Source organism: Gavia stellata, chromosome 7, assembly GCF_030936135.1.
Source record: "Gavia stellata isolate bGavSte3 chromosome 7, bGavSte3.hap2, whole genome shotgun sequence".
NCBI lineage: Eukaryota > Metazoa > Chordata > Aves > Gaviiformes > Gaviidae > Gavia > Gavia stellata.
Genome location: NC_082600.1, coordinates 18,367,973 through 18,384,167, shown reverse-complemented (window position 1 = coordinate 18,384,167; position 16,195 = coordinate 18,367,973).

Here is a 16,195-nt window from a genome sequence, read left to right as displayed (position 1 = left end):
GATCTTAACAGATAAAGTCAACCCTGAATGCAGTAAACTGAAATGGATAGAACATCATAGTGGTTTGAATCAACAATTTGTTGAAAGTCTGGTTTTGCTTATGTTTCAAGCTTTTGACTCTGCCTCCCTTTTTGCCTTTGAAGTTAACATTCATTGCACACTGATCTTTGTTTTCTCCCAAGCACTTTCATCCTCTGCCTCAGGCCATCTCATGTACATGGGAGGAGATCTGTGCAAAAGGCTTTTTTCAAATCCCTCCTTAAAATTAACTTCTGCTATAAATCTTACGAGCAATGGTATGCTGCTGCCACTTGCTGTGCTGCATATGGCATTTGCCTTGTTTACCCCTCGCTTTTCCCACCACATGTACATTTTTTTTGGCTCAAGCTCTGCCCTTTAAAAATAAAGGAGCCTGATGTGCTAGCAGGTGTTACCTTGGTAAGACCAGCTTTGCTTCTGTAGACCTTTGCAGCTGCCTGCAGATGTGAAAGCAGAAGCTGCTCGTGAAAGTGGTGTCTCAGGGTAAAGACAGGCCTCTGAGTCTTTGTTGGGACAGTGACTCCACCAATTCCTTTTATGCTATTGGAGAACAAATATGAATTGATGTCAGATCCTGATAATTTTCCCCCTTGGTGTCTGATTCTCTGTGTACTTCACATTCTAAAGAGTTGTTTTATTTGGCCCGGTTAGACTATAGTGTAGCTCATGCAGTGGTTTGTATATAGATATATGGATAGCATATAATCTTGTGGCATAACATCTATTGGCAGTCCATACCCTGCTGAATTAAACCTGTGCTCTGGAGACACCAACCCAGGATTAGACACTGTGAGCAAAAGTATTCTCAGAGCAACGGAGCTAGTACAGCTGAGCTGTTACATCCACACATCACTGCTTGGGGTTATTAACCTGACTCCAAGAGTAGTACAGATATTTAGCAAGTTGTTGGGCATTTCCAGAGCTAACATCATCTCTACCAGCTCAGGAATGTCTGCATTTCTTTTCTGCACACCAGAGACATGCCCTTAGATTCCTACAGGCAGAATTCACTTTCAGTCTGTAATTCTCTGTGAGCAAACTTCGGACATAAAAATAAGCGTTGCAGACAGAAGATAAAGATGTCAAAGACCACCCACTGAAACAAATGACCTGGCTCTGGACTGGGCCCCAGGATTACATCGTCCTCCGGAGCTGAACATGGCAATTACTTTGTGATGCCTACCCACAACAGAAGAAAAAGCCAAAAGGTTATGTGTTCTTGGAATCTGATGAAAAAAGAACAATAAGTGCAGTGATTTTAAAAGTAGGCACACTGCATTTATCCAAATTGGACGAATCAGGGTACTAAGACTTGCTTGCTTTTGCAAGAATGCCTCCAGCTAATGACTACCAGCCATTGGGATCAGTTTTGTGTCTTGTCCAAAATACAATGTATTGAACAATCATACCATAAGCTGTCTCCTCCCTCTATCTGGGTTGGCCCAGTGCCACTTTCTTCAGTTGTACAGTGCCAGCTCATACCAGCTGGGACTCTAGATTATCATTTGTTTATTTATTAGATTCCAAGGGAAAAATATAAATAGTACTTAGCTCTCTTACTGCTCTCTGCAGAAAAATGGAGGAGTCTCATCTTCATTTAAACAGAAGGGAAAATTCAAATATTGTTAAAGGTAAAGTTTTGAAATTTTGGTGTCTCAAGTAAAGGGGCAAAAAGCTCATCTCGTCCCACTAAAACTGTCAGGAACATTATCACTGACTGGTGGATGTAGGATAAATTCTCAAATTGAAATAAAGGCCCTTTATGAAAGTAGAATAGTTTTCAGAGAAATTCACCATGTCATTGCTTCTACCAATGTTAGCAATATATTGATTATTTTTGTGATTGCAAATAAAGGCAGCAGCCAGTTTGGGTCCTTACTATCTACAGAAATATCTATTGAAAGAACTTGGCAAAATGCTCAGCCTTTCTCGAAAGCAATTGCTTTATACTGAAACAGCTGTGGCCAGAAACAGAAAGCAGCATCCTTTGCTATTACCCCTGCACTGCCCAAGGAGACACATTAACTCTCCGGTTGGTTAGACTGCCTGCCAGGCCCCCAGCATGTCCGAGAACGGTCTTACAGCACTGTACCATTCAGAGTTTCAGACTTTGAACTGGGACTTGGCTGGCATTAGGCTGTGCCAGGAGAGCTGGAGAAATCCTAGCTGAGAGTCACATCAAGTAATCTCTGTATTCCAGCTCTTCCACCAGTTCACTGTATCGTTTGAGTTTACAGAAGAAAAATGTTATATACTGTATGCAACAGTCAGAAGCATAGCAGAGAATATATTTTGTCTCAGGTTGCAAGCAAGTTTTAAGTTGTTTTTCATGCTACTTACTTAGGTGGGTAAAAATCTTATCCTTCAGGAGAACAAAACCAGAGCAAAGTCACTGTATATCCATCAAGATGTAAGTAAATATGAATCTACTTTGTATTGTGCAATGATTTAGTGCCATCTACAGTGTGAAATGGGTCTTGAAGACCAAAAGCTGCCCAGAGATTTAAATTACATGCAAAGCAAAATAGCATGCACAAAAAAATTACCTTATGATTTTAAAACAAATAAAGACATGATAAAAACCCAGAAGAAATTAAATTAAAAGCATGGTATGTATTAAAATAGCAACAGAAGATTTAATATTGTTTAATACGCTTTGTGCTTTTGAATATGCTTCATTCCAACATAGATCGATGCATTCATATATTATGGGATTTTTTTCTCAACCCATTTATCTTTGCTATTGTTGTGAGCCTGAAGTAAATGACAAAACATCACCTGGTACCCTTCTTAATAAGGTTTGGGCACCAGTGTACCAACCTCCTCCGGGTCCTCTAGTGTCATGGGAGAGACTTACCTAGATTCAGGAGGAGAGATCAGGCCCCTGTTAATTAAATCCCATTTTGTGGAATTTTGCTTGTTAGCGCAGTCATTCACAACCTACAAGCATGTCACCCTTTTTGAAGTGCTGTGCTCTTGACCAAAGCACATGAACATTTTATTGCCCTTAACTTGTCCATGAGGGAGGTTCCCTCATGCCTGACTTCCTCTCCATTCTCTCTTACATGCTCTGTTCAGGCAGGAAATCAAAAGGGTTTTTCTTTCCATATTATGATAAACTGAATCATTCACTTCCTTCTCCCTTTGTACAATCTCGCAGCGAGAAGGCTGAGTCTAGTTGCTCTTCAGGCTTTATATGTCATAAATACAATTTGGGATGGAAAATGAGTTTCTGACAATTGGATGTGGACTCATCCTAAACTCTTACACAAATTGGCAGTCGGGCTCTGAATCATTGCAAGGGCAGCTTCCCAGTTTCTGCAGTATCTGAGTGCCCAAGCGGAACCTCTAACAGTGATCTCTGAGAGACACTGATAGAGACTGACTTCTCCATTTGCCATTAATGACATTTCTAAAAGAGAATAGGGACTGAAGCAGCAGGCTCTGATCAAAAGATCCCTCACAACTTTCCTCACTGCTCTCCTCTCTCTCCTTTCTTCTTCTTTGCTTGTATTCCTCCTGAGTATTTATAAGTCTTTGCAATTAGATCCATTGTTTTCTTATGTCATCGATATTATATGTGTTGTTCTTAGGGTAATACACTGACAAAAATCAAGGACGTATTTTCTCCTTGGGTATACACACCGTGCGGAGCAAGCTTATTAAATGTTGAAGCAATACTTGCAGTAATATAATGCACCAGCCTTTCTTTCTGGTAAATGAATAAATAATTAGAAATACCAGTTTTCCTGTATTAGTAGGGACATTTCTAGGTTCATGCAGAGAGCCCACATCAACCGTGAAAGCCTTGTTGATTTTCTGAGCCTGGCAGCAGTCAGGCATAGATTCATCCCATCAAACAACAGTACTTAACAAAGGTATCTTAGTTAGGAGCAGAGTCGCTCTTAAAGTCAGTAGAGGAAGAAAGGCATCTGCAGGGTAGATTCAGATCTTAGGTGCACATTGGTAGGAAGGGAAGATCTATACAATGAAGAAATCAAAAACAACGATAGAAGGAATCTATGGTGTCCATGCTCCTAACTTAGATACCTCAATAAAGTCTGGGGGATGAATTCACTGCAGACTGAAGTTGAGAGGCAGTACGTGCCTTCAATTTTTCTTCTGCACAGAAACAACCTGTACCATATCAAAGCCTGGGAAAATGCTCAAGGCAAAAGGATGTCTATAGTTGACTTGTAAATGGTTTATTTATTCAAATTGCAATGATGACTTGAGTGTTAGTAAGCCTGCTTTGGCAATGGTCTTGAGCAACACGTATTCTGGAATATAAACATGCAGCATCTGATTACAGCGTTTGGTTCCTTTCTCTCATCTACTCTAGTAAATCAGGAGCAACTTTGCTGAAGTTAATGAGCTTTTCCACTTTAAAATCGGAGTGGGGCTCAGCTCTGCAGTCCCCAGGTGGCAGCGTTTGCACTGTAAAGATACAAAAAGCCCAGGCTGTGGCTTGAAGAGAGCCAGGTTCTACTGGTTAAATAGCACCACCAGTACAACTGTCCTAAATTTACATTGCTGTAAGACTCCTGTTTTGAATTCCTCTGTATCTTGATGCATCTTTAATCTTTTATCACAGTGATAGTTCAGAAACTAGTTCACTCCAACTGAAATGTTTTCCTCTGTGAAAAAGCAAAGACAGTCAGAAATAGTCTTTCAAAGATAACATCAAGGGTTTTATTTGTGGGATAGACCAGAAAAAAAAAAAAAAAAAGAGTGGTTAAAAGTTCTCTCTCCAATTATGTCATTGGAGTCATTTTATCAAGGCTGAAAAAACTGCAGATCTGTAGGTTAGTGATAATGAGTGATAATTTTCAGAGAATTTTCAACATGTGTCATACTTCTGTATGTTCCATTCTCTTTAAAATAAAGATTTCAATGTCTATGTCCAGGGAGGGTTAATGATTCTCTGTGCAGCAGGCTTGGTTTCCTCAAGTGATATTCTGAAACCGAGTACCATGGAAAATATGGCCCAGCATTAACTTCCTGCACATTCGCTTCTACTTTTTAAATAAAATAAACAAGTGGCCTCACGCTGAAATAAAACTGCTGCAACAGCCTTACGCTGTTATCTACAATCTTCCCCCAGGAGCACATGAGGGAGAAAATGAACTACAACATCAGAGGGTCAGTGCTGTCTCTGTGTAAGTTAATTGAAAGCGCTTTGCTCTGCCACTGGTGGGGATGTTATAACCTGTATCACTATAGCAGTGGCTAGAGAATCTGCCCTCTCAGCTGATGTGAGGAAATGGTACTAGCTAATGAACATATGAGAAGGGACGTCAGCAACTCAAAAATAAATTATTCCAGTGGTAGCAGTCTAAAGAGCAAATACTCTTAAAAGCAGGGCTCTGAAAGAGAGAAAGAGCAAGGAACAATCCTGTGGGATCAGAAATATTGGGAAAAATACAGAATGTATTTTTAAGGCTCCAGAGAAGAAGAAAGCTGCTGGATAAACTGTGCCAGGAGAGCTTTGAAATCCTCCTGCCACCGTGAAGGGACCAATAACAAACCTAGGAACAGCAAAAGGCTTTTCAAATCTAAATTTAATGTGAGAAAACTCCTAGTGTTCACAAGCGGTGTATAAGTCGTGTCCGGAGGGCTGGCAATGCAAGTATAGGTGAGGCTGGAGCAGGCTGAGCATCCCCAGGCACTAAATGAGACACAGACTGAGTGCAGAGCAAAAGGGCCAGTGCCAAGTCCAGAACAGCTGAGCCTTTTTGGGTGGACTTTGACGAATACTGTTCACTGGTATGTGAAAATACATAGACTGGCTGTAAATGCCAGGATGCAGCGCTATTGTGAGCAGAGGCCTATGGTAATGGGGAAGAGTGGTTTGGACTTTACAGCTGAGTCGTTGGAAGGTTTGCTAGAAAAATAGGATTATGTCTCATTTTCTAGTGAATGTGCAGAAAGCTGGAAAATAATTGCTAAGCCTGGTAAGATTTATAACAGCCACTGTTGCTATTGTAGGACAGTGTTTGATTTCATTTTAATGCAAGAATTAATGCTAGTGAGGTCTGTGCAGGAGATAGCTGGAAGATGAAAGGAGAATCTGAGTATAACTTTATGAAGTTTCCAATCCTCACAGCTGTAGAGAAAAAAAAATTCATGTAGAAAGCATGAAACCCAAAAGCTAAGTACCTGAAAACAAGTAGTAGAACTTGAAAACTGTTATTTGAAAATATCATATTTCACATATCTAGGACAATCTCTTGGCGTTAGAGGGTCTGTCTCAGGAAGTTTGGTTCCTTAGGGTTATCTACTGCCTGCTTAGTTGCTATTGCCACAGCTGATGAATGCAAATCAGTCTTTTGCTCTCCAGTTACTTTAGACACACCTCTCAGACATATTTATTTCTGGCCAAATTCTGTATTTGTTATGGACAGGTAGGATGTTTAGTGTTTGGGGAGGATTTAGAGGAAAAAAACTTGTCTCTTCCTCCATAAAATTGAGCAAGTACATTTACTGAGATAACAAAACCACAGTAAAATACATGCCAGATGTGTGGGTTTAATCCCTGATCCACTATTGTTTGTTTGTGTAGACTGCTAACTCCTTGCTCTTCACACTTTGTTAACATATTCTGCACATTGCCAAAAAACCTCAAGCTGAGGCTCTCACCACCACCACCGCGTTGCAGGCTGTCTTGAAGTGAGCTTCGAGGAGGTACTCTGATGAGAAGCCTAGAGGGGGATGCCATAGTTGTCTGCTTCAGGCGTTGGTAATTAAAGGCAGGAGAAAGCATGGAAGTAATGAATAAAATGTATTTAGAAATGAGTATGGAATCTAGTAATTTGCATGTTTACTGCAGCTGGGTGAAAATCTTCATATCTGCATGTAAAAACCACAGATTTCATCTATCAAAAATGTTCATACTGGAAATGGCACAGTCTGTAGCTGGGGGGAGGATTATTTACTTCCTTGCCTCTTAACCTCCGAGTGCAGAAGTAACACAGTTTATACAGATGTGCATAGACTGTCAGATGTCTGATTGCTGTTGGCGAAAGCTGACTAGCTATAAACCAGCCCCGGTTTGCAAGCTGAATTGCTTAATTAGCATGGTGCTGGTCCTGGGCTAATAGCTCCTACGCTTGGGCTTAGCGCCAAGGCACCGTAGCTCTCCAGCATCCATCCAGCTCTGCATGCAGAGGAGTGGACACATCCCTCCCTGTGCCTGCACAGCTACTTCTGTTTTTAAATAATCTCCTACCAGAAATGCTGATAACATGTTTCTGCCTTTGTCTTTTACCCTGTCACACATTCTGCTTTGATGCTGGACCCAGGCAGGTTGTTTGACGTTTCCCTGCTGTGGGCGGCTGCTCTCCCAGCAGGCTTCTTCACAGCTTCTTTGTAGACCTGGATTAGCGATGTTTTGGGTAGAATGTGGAAGAAGAAGATATTCTCTGTAGTGGGGGGACAGGGAAGTATTTCATTTGAGGTACTGGTCATTTATGGGTCAGATCATTTTTTGGATGAAGGTGGTAAGTGAACTGCAAGCGTGGGCCAACGGGAGTTTCAGTGTGTGTAATTGGGGGTGCAAATAATTTGTGTGGAGAAGCACGTGCATATGAATATAGGGAAAAAAAGACTGTTAAGGTTCTCTCTTGTAGATGGGAGGACAGTTTTCTCCATTTTGCCTCACAGCATCATCAGCAGAGACAGACTCCTCCCATCTGCTGGGCTCAGCAGCGTAACTCAGTGAGCCCATGGGAGGTGGCTGCATCATCCCAAGGAGCTCCTTTCCCAGAGAGCAGGCACATACACACACTCCCGCTGGTGCTGACCCAAGGACAGCAGCTACCCAGTATAGTTTGGTTTGTGTTGGTGCTTTTTGCACCCACCTTAAAAATGAAGGGACTTGACTGTCAAGCAGAAGGACTCCTTGCCTTCCTTGAAAAGAATTCAGCGTCCTACAGGCTTTGAGCAATAGAAAATAGCAAAGGACTGGGAAACTCCTGGCAGCAGTAGTTACTGGCTGGTCAGGATACCCCAGCTGTGCTCTCCCCTCACTGGGATAAAACGATGGGTCCTATAATGCACCACGGATCCCGACTCTTCTGCTTCAGATCTGCCAGTTGGAGCAGCCGCTGCATCCACAGCTCCCCACCCAAGGAAAAAGTGGGACTGGTGGTGAGTTCTGTCTTTGTGTCCTCACTTTTCCTTTCCTCACCCAGAGCTTGGGTGTGAGTCCCAGTCTTCTCAGAAGAGCTTCCTCTCACTGTTCTCTTCCATACAGACAATATAGGTTTTCTTCACCCCAGCCAGAAGCCAGGTCTCCCCAGGAGCTCCCCTCCAGTCCTCACAGAAGTTCCTCTCCTCCCACCTCCTAGATGGCAAGTTTGTTCCTGAGAGGAAGGGAATGCTGTCACAGCATCCTACAGAGACATGGAGTCACAAAATCCCATTTCTGTGGGGTGCCCTTTTATCAGCTTTGATTATAGTCCCCAGCACAAGTACTCTAATACGTGACTATAGAAGACTTACTTATAAATAAATTTTAGCAGCAACTCTCTCTCCTATTATATCAACTCCCACTGTTAGTAGATACCCAAAGCTCTTGTATATGATTAGTGGTGAGCTGCACTACTGTAATTATTAAGCAAATAATACTGTTTCTAGAAAGATTTTATTCATAAAAAGCTCAAGAAATGGGCACAAAATGTACTGAATCTGTAGGAAAATAAGAAATTTGCCATCTCTTTTAATAGCTCTTTTATGCTTTTAAATGTGTCTTATATAAGCATGTTTGTGCGTGGCATGGATGAAGATAATTTTTTTCCAACTGCCATGGGTTACTAGTGCTTCTAGTCCAAACATGTAAAATAATCCTCTGTAGATTATTTTTCCTTTAGAATCTGTCACGTGTCTGGGATTATAGGTGCAGAAGTTCAATAATATCACGTACTTTGGTTGGCAATAGACTGCTTACCCTGGGCGCATTCCAGTTTGTTTGGTTTTATTTAACCTTACTTCCTTTAATTTAGGAGACAATAATTGGATTCTCAGCATTTTCACTGGCAGTTCTTGGACCGGCTGGATGGTTCCTGTGCCACCTTCCAAGCTATAAAAAGAAATAGAAAACATTCCTTCAAAATTAAGATTTGAAGGCTGCAATAAACTGTAATACTCCTAACTTGGACTCTCTTGAAAAAGAGAACACAGTGGCTTGAGGGCCAGTTTAAAATAAAATGATTGAAAAATGAGTTCAGGTTTTATGTATGTCACATTGCTTCCATATGAAAAAAACACAAAAGTCCTGATAGAGAATATGGCTAACTAATGTCCCCGTTCACACACTATGATCAGTCCTGTGGGGCAGGTCCCAGGTCAGAAAGCTTTTGCAGCTATTGTAGAACTGGACCCAGATATAAAATGGTGTAGCAACGCAAAATAGTGGTAGGTCTACTCTTCCATCATCTGCTGCAGTTGGACCGGTCTGCATGGACCACTCTGAATCTGTCATCAGGTACTGTGGGAAAATAACAGAAGATTGGCGAGAAGGATTGGAAACACACTCAAGTGACTTGCAGCTCGGGTGTTGAAAAACACATATATCATACTAATTGTTGTTTGGCCTTGTGTGTTGGACAAGTAGAACATGTATGTTTAGATAACATAGACTTAGAGGCACCCTTTCGAACATGCTTGAGATTCCTGCCCTGCTGTGGGAAAGATCAAAGCACAGTTATAAATTATGCCTGCGCGAATCCCTGAAATACAGGCGCAAACAGCAGGTTCAGTGATCCTCTAGCATGGACAGAGCTCCGCAGTGCCTGCATTCCCGCTTGTCTGCCTCTGCCTGGGTGCTGCTTCGGGGAACCCCCAGTTGGCAGGGTAATGAAAATTAATTTACTCTGCATTTCATCTGTGGTTTTGTGGTTTTTCCTGGGTCCTGCCTGTGCCAGCTCACACAGGTACCATCAAAACTTTAAACTAAATAAATAGGAGAAAATACAGAAAAAATATTTTTATAGTACTTTCATTTATACTCATCTCAGACAAAAACACTGAGAGTTTAAGATTATTTTCTTGAAAGTTTATCTTTAATCTTTACATGTGTTCTTTTGGTGTGTTCCCCCACCCAATCTACTCTTCCACCAGAATAAATGTTTTTCTGCAGGTCATGATTGTCAGATAATTCAATTTATTTTCAATTTTTAGATTAAAATTTGTGACATCTGAGAGATTTTCCCATGGTTGCTATTTATTATGAATGCTATGATAAATACTTTGAAGTCTAGAGTATATATGAAATAAGTACAATACATAATACTTGTTATGCCATGTTACATGTGTTATAAAGGAATGTCTTTTAAAGATTTCATGTCTGTCTTGCAAAAAAGTACAGAATATTAACCTTGTGTGATGCTTAAGTATTAGTAGAATATGATTTATAATTCCATTAAGTCATTTGTAATGTCTAATATCAAAACAGATTCTGAAAGTAGGGCTGCGAATGTGTAAAAGCATACATTCTTGCTGTACTTCTGAAGTATGATTTTCAAATAAATTGTCTGAGTTCCCTTCAGTCTTTTAATCACAGTTTTCAGAGTGAGAATGGATGCATCCTGACTGTTTAAAGAAAATGATACTTGTCTATTTTTTCAAAGAAACTATAGCTTTGCCACTGAATTGAACAGCCTGATCCGAAAGCCCAGTTATGTATGTGGAAAGTTTCCCACAGATTTTGATGAGTTTTGGATAGGTCCCTACATTCCTGGTATCCAGAGAAAAACCCATGCCAGTGACTGACGTGTAGCTGGGCAAGTACTCTGAAACTGCTCCTGCACACCATGAGCGCATCCACTGAAATCAGTAAGGCTATTTTGCAGAATCTTTTGTAAAAAACTGTCTTGAACATTTCAGTGTGCCTGCTTGTCCTGCATCTGATTTTGTCATCCTTCTCTCACCTAGCAATAACTAAATAAATCAGTAAGATATGACATCTCAGTTGTTGTACTTCTCCTCTTAAATTGTGGCAATGAATAGTAAGATTGCCTGGTTATAATGCATAGTCGGGGTATGTGAGTGAAGCACTGAGAATTGCATTAGATGAAATGTGGTAAAAAAGTAATCTGGGATTTAATACCTGGCAATATAAATATATAGGGTTGTTTATATTGAAGCAGGGATAATTTTTAGAAACTACTTACCTAAAGCAGTATATAAGTAGTTTTCATAAATATTTTTTTTTCTGATTTCCAGTCCACTTCAAGCATTTCTTCCTAAAAGTAATATGGATTACATTTTACAGGTATTTTAAATTACTGCCATTTTCATGTAGCCCTCTTTACTGATGGATTGCAAATGGATCTTTAACTCTGAGACTGGAAGCTCTGGGCAACGTGGTGCACAGAAAACCAAGACGGAAAGGAGGGAAGCCAGGTCATTGCAGGCACCTCTATTATTGTCAGTGTGGTATAAGTGAGCTAATAAGCTTTACCAAGAGCAAGAGTTTTTATTTTCTGGCCTAAACCAGCCAGAGTTCAGCCAGGGCTGGGCTGATAAATGCAGCCAGCGGTGCCCCGGGCTCCAGCTCCACCAGCTGTTTTTTCCTTAGGCTTCCTGCAGCTCCCAGAGCCATTTGGTCAAAACGGTTGGTGAGTTCTGCATTTCAGCAGCAACGACCTTACCTGCAGCCCAATGGGTACCACAGTGCCAGGGCTCCCTGCTAGCTCAGGGCTCCCCAAGCGGTGCTGAGCTTTGCGTGTGGACATCAGTGGAGCCCTTTACAAAGAGAGGCAAAAGCCACCCTCCTGTAATTCTACAGATGGGAAGTACCAAACATGAAGCACCTGCCCGAGATCAGGCAGCAGGTTAGGAGGAGATGGAAACAGACTGTTGGAGGAAGGTTCCCTGCTGTGTTTCTCATCGTATATCTACATCAATGGTTTGCATTTCTTGCAGATCTGCTAAAGCTGGCTTTAAGCTGGCTACAGGTAGTAGCACAGGTAACACATTTATGCCTAAGGGTAAGTGGCTGAAGCCTGTCCTTCCATAGGAACATAAGTAACAGCCATTCCAGCTAAGACAAAAGGTCTTGTACTGAATTAAACTTCGGAATATTTACATGGTTTGTGATTATAGTTATGTGCTGCAGTACATATTTATGCTAAAATACTCATTATAGCTCTGAGTAAGTAGAAGGAGAAGTGGCCGTGGTGCCTTTCAGCCACTATATTGCCTCTTCTCAAGAATGGATGCTCTGGATGAGCTCACGCTTAATTTAAGAGACCCGGTAGTATTCAGCTTATGGTCCATACACACACTGGGTCTGCAAAAAGTAGCTGGTGAATACTAAGCAATTGTCAGTAGGCTTAAATTTGATACAGATAGGGCAACACATCCACTTGACAATTTGTAACCGTCTGCATATGAGAAAAATATCCACATTCCTTTGTAAAGTGCAGCAGCTTTCCTACAGGCTGCTCTAAGAGTGCCCCAGTTCTGTCAATTTAGTTCACTTTGTGTTTCATACCAAGGCTCTAGTGTCTGACAGTCCACCTGTCAGTTCATCTTATGTAGCTCCTGGACTCCTATGTGGAGCAAACCAATTTGGAGGAGAGACTAGCTAGCTTACTGGCTGCTAGGAAGGTAGCCTTCAAGCACATGAGGAAGGTCAGTCAACCTTAGTTGTTCCTGAGCCAGGGCCTGCACCCTGGCATGCGTCACAAACGTGGTACACATGCAGTAAAACGCCAAGGACCTTAGCACCGTTGAATGTCGGATGCTTTCTCCTCATCTTCTTCCTGGAAAATCTCATGCCTTCTTTTGCTCTCTGTCACTGTTTTTGCCCAGCAGTGGCCTTTCCCAAACATTTTTATTTCAGTTAGAAATACTAAAGCAAAATAAAAATTATGCTTTGCGTTTCTTGTCTTCCTTGTTCATGTCTTAGCCTTTGGGTCATGATGCTGTGATAGGTTTAAGAAGGCAGTTTTTTGACACTTGCCATTCTAATTCCTAAAGCATTACTGACATGACAATGTGCTTTTACCTTAGCCATGTAGGTAGGTGGTATAGTCAATTCTGCACAAGTCTGAGATTAAAGGTAAGAAAAAAATTCAACTTATTGGGGGGGAGATCTAATTCAGTCAGGGTGATGCTAATTTTCACAAACATGCCATGGTAGCTGTCACAAATACTGTGCTTCTTAGAGCTAGTAAAGCCAATCTCTGATTTTATAATAGTCCTAGTACATGCTTATCAGGTTTGTGCTAGTTCTCTATGCCGGTCACCATTTATTTCTCAAAACTCCACTGCTATGGCAACAAATTAAGTATTTTGTTCACTTAGAGCCTAATGAGATTACTCTAGAAGAGAAATAGAGGGCATTAATCAGGGATTTTTTTTGCAGTGACAGGTACTGACAAATGTAATAATAAAGCTAACATCCACAGAGTTAGTTGAAGTAATTGTCAGAATAAGAATAAAATTATAGATTTGTAAATACAACCAAATAAGCACTGTATTTCCTAATAATGTTTTTTTTTTTCCCCCCTGAAGTCTTAATTATTCTAAATTGGGGAGAGAAGGAACAAATATTAACATCACAAGCTGGCTACTTTGTTGGGATCACAGTACTGGCAATGAGACCCAGAGCTCTTTATTGCTCAGTCTCTCACTTGAAATCAACCCAAGCCAGTGATGACTGAAATGCATTTGTCACATGCCAGACGGCATAACGCATATGGGTTGGTGGCTTCAGCCAATGTTCTGATCACATCACAATCACTTCTACCATGACTGCCAACAATACGCCGACATATTTTCTCTTCTCTTCTCTTCTCTTCTCTTCTCTTCTCTTCTCTTCTCTTCTCTTCTCTTCTCTTCTCTTCTCTTCTCTTCTCTTCTCTTCTCTTCTCTTCTCTTCTCTCTTCTCTCTTCTCTTCTCTTCTCTTCTCTTCTCTTCTCTTCTCTTCTCTTCTCTTCTCTTCTCTACCCTACCCTACCCTACCCTACCCTACCCTACCCTAGTTTCTATCCTACTATACTCTACACCTTTCTCCTCAGAATGGCTACATTCCTGTCCTCCCACAGCAGGAGGTCTGGTTGATTTTTTTTCTGTAGATACTGCTGTGCGATAGTAACACCAAAGGCAGGATAGGAAGTTTTCCTTACATTTTTAAGTCTCAGCACAGAGGCTAAGACTGGATATCTCCTCCTCAGAAGAAATTATTTTCCTGCACAAGACTACACAAGCTGTCAGTAATATTGTGTTACTTTTGTGCATAGACATGATTTTCTGTGATCAAGAAGAGGTGCCTTTCCTGCTTACTGTCTCTTTGCTGATGCCGGTTAACCCAGGTGTCTGAGCCCTGAAGAACAGCTCCAGAAATCATCCTGTGTCAACCAGGATACATGCTGTAGCATATCTGAGTTGAGCCGAATGGTTCAGTTTAATCCCAGATAGACTTTTTCCTCGAGCGATTATCTATTTTACCATCATTCATGAGATTAATGCTTACAGACAGCATAGATTTAGGGACAAATTAAATTTAATGGGGTCTAACTATTGCTTTCAAATGCACATGTCTGAGCCTGAGGGACTCCATCTGCTGTTTGAATTTGACAGGGAGGAGGTCGGTCCCTACGCAGGAGCTGTTCAGGGGCTCCAGTCCTGTACTGAACACCTTGCTGGTTAGGGTTAGGTTAGCCTGGCAAACACCCAGAGAGCACCACGTACGTTGAAAAGCCCTTAGTGCAAGAGCAGCTCGCCCGCTCCTGCTCCAGTTGACTCATGTTTGTTTTTTCTTATTGGCATTACCGCTGGCTCATCAGGCAGACTCTGCTCTCCCTTGCCTCCTTCATTTCATGGCAGAGCCTTCAATTCAGATAGGCCTGTAGTGATTAAAGCAAGAATTTGAGACATTCCAAACATTTCCCCACCTCTACTGTGGGTTTTAATAGCCTTATCGCAATGCAGTTAATGATAACCTCCTGCCAGAAATTGTGAGCAAGTTTCAAAAAATTGAGGCATTGTCTTAAAACAAATTAAATTGGAAGTTGGCTGTCTTTGTATTGTGTTGTTTGATAAAATTCACAAAGCATTTAGGTCTTTGCCTCTCATTTAGGCATTGAAATCCTCATTTGTTTCAAACATTGTTTATATTGCATTTGAGTGTCTTAATGTGTCAGGCAAGAATTACCTTTTATTTAAAACTCAAATACAGATTCATGTAATTACCTGACTGGAACCTGAGCTTTTAAAGGAAAACACCGTGAGAATGCATCAAGAGTTGGTAACGGTGAACACCTGTGTATACAAATGCATACATATATATACCTGTAAATGGATACATAGACAGATTTATTTTTTATATATGCATACATTCACTTCAATTTATGAATAATTTAAGAAATTTTCTGTACATGATTCAAGGTAGGAGAGCTTAGGATTTTGTATTTTTCAGAAAGGATTACCTTTCTAAAAGAAGATTTGTTAATGCTTGGAGATTAAAAACAAATAAACAATACCAGATTTTGTGTCTCTGTTCAGAGCTGAATGCTATAAAATGTAATTCAAAGTAATAAAAGTCACATAAATAGTGAGTTCAGCTCTGGACAACTTCTTTTCTTCTTACAGTATATTTCATTAATTTATTCTTGAATTATGTTGTAACTGCAGTGCACACTGTTATGGCAGACAAAGTTTAGTTAAAAACCAGCACAAAGCACACAAACAGTATGCTTCCTATCTCTTCCCTTATCTACCTTATCCTGCAAAAGCCACAGTAGAAGGAAATATGAGAATTAAGTCTCTTCAGTCAGTGAAACAGAGACTGTGGCTTATAACTAATTCCTCTGTAAAAGGTAGGTATATTTTATAGCACTCTTGTATATATCTTTTTCACCTTAATATCCAGACATCCAGCTGACTGATTTTCAAGGATCACCTCCTTCAAGCGCCAGAATGGTTCCTCCTAACATAGAGGAAGTCAAGCAGGTGGGTGAACATGGTGATCCTGACAAAAGTCAAACATAAAAATGAAGCATACAAGAAGTGAAAGCAGGAGCAGGTGACTTATGAGGAACACAGAAACACTGGCTGAGTGTAGGCATGGTGTTAGGAAAAGCAAGGCCCGTCAGGAATTGAATCTGTTGAGGGAACACGAAAAGCAATGAGAAAGGCTTCTACGGG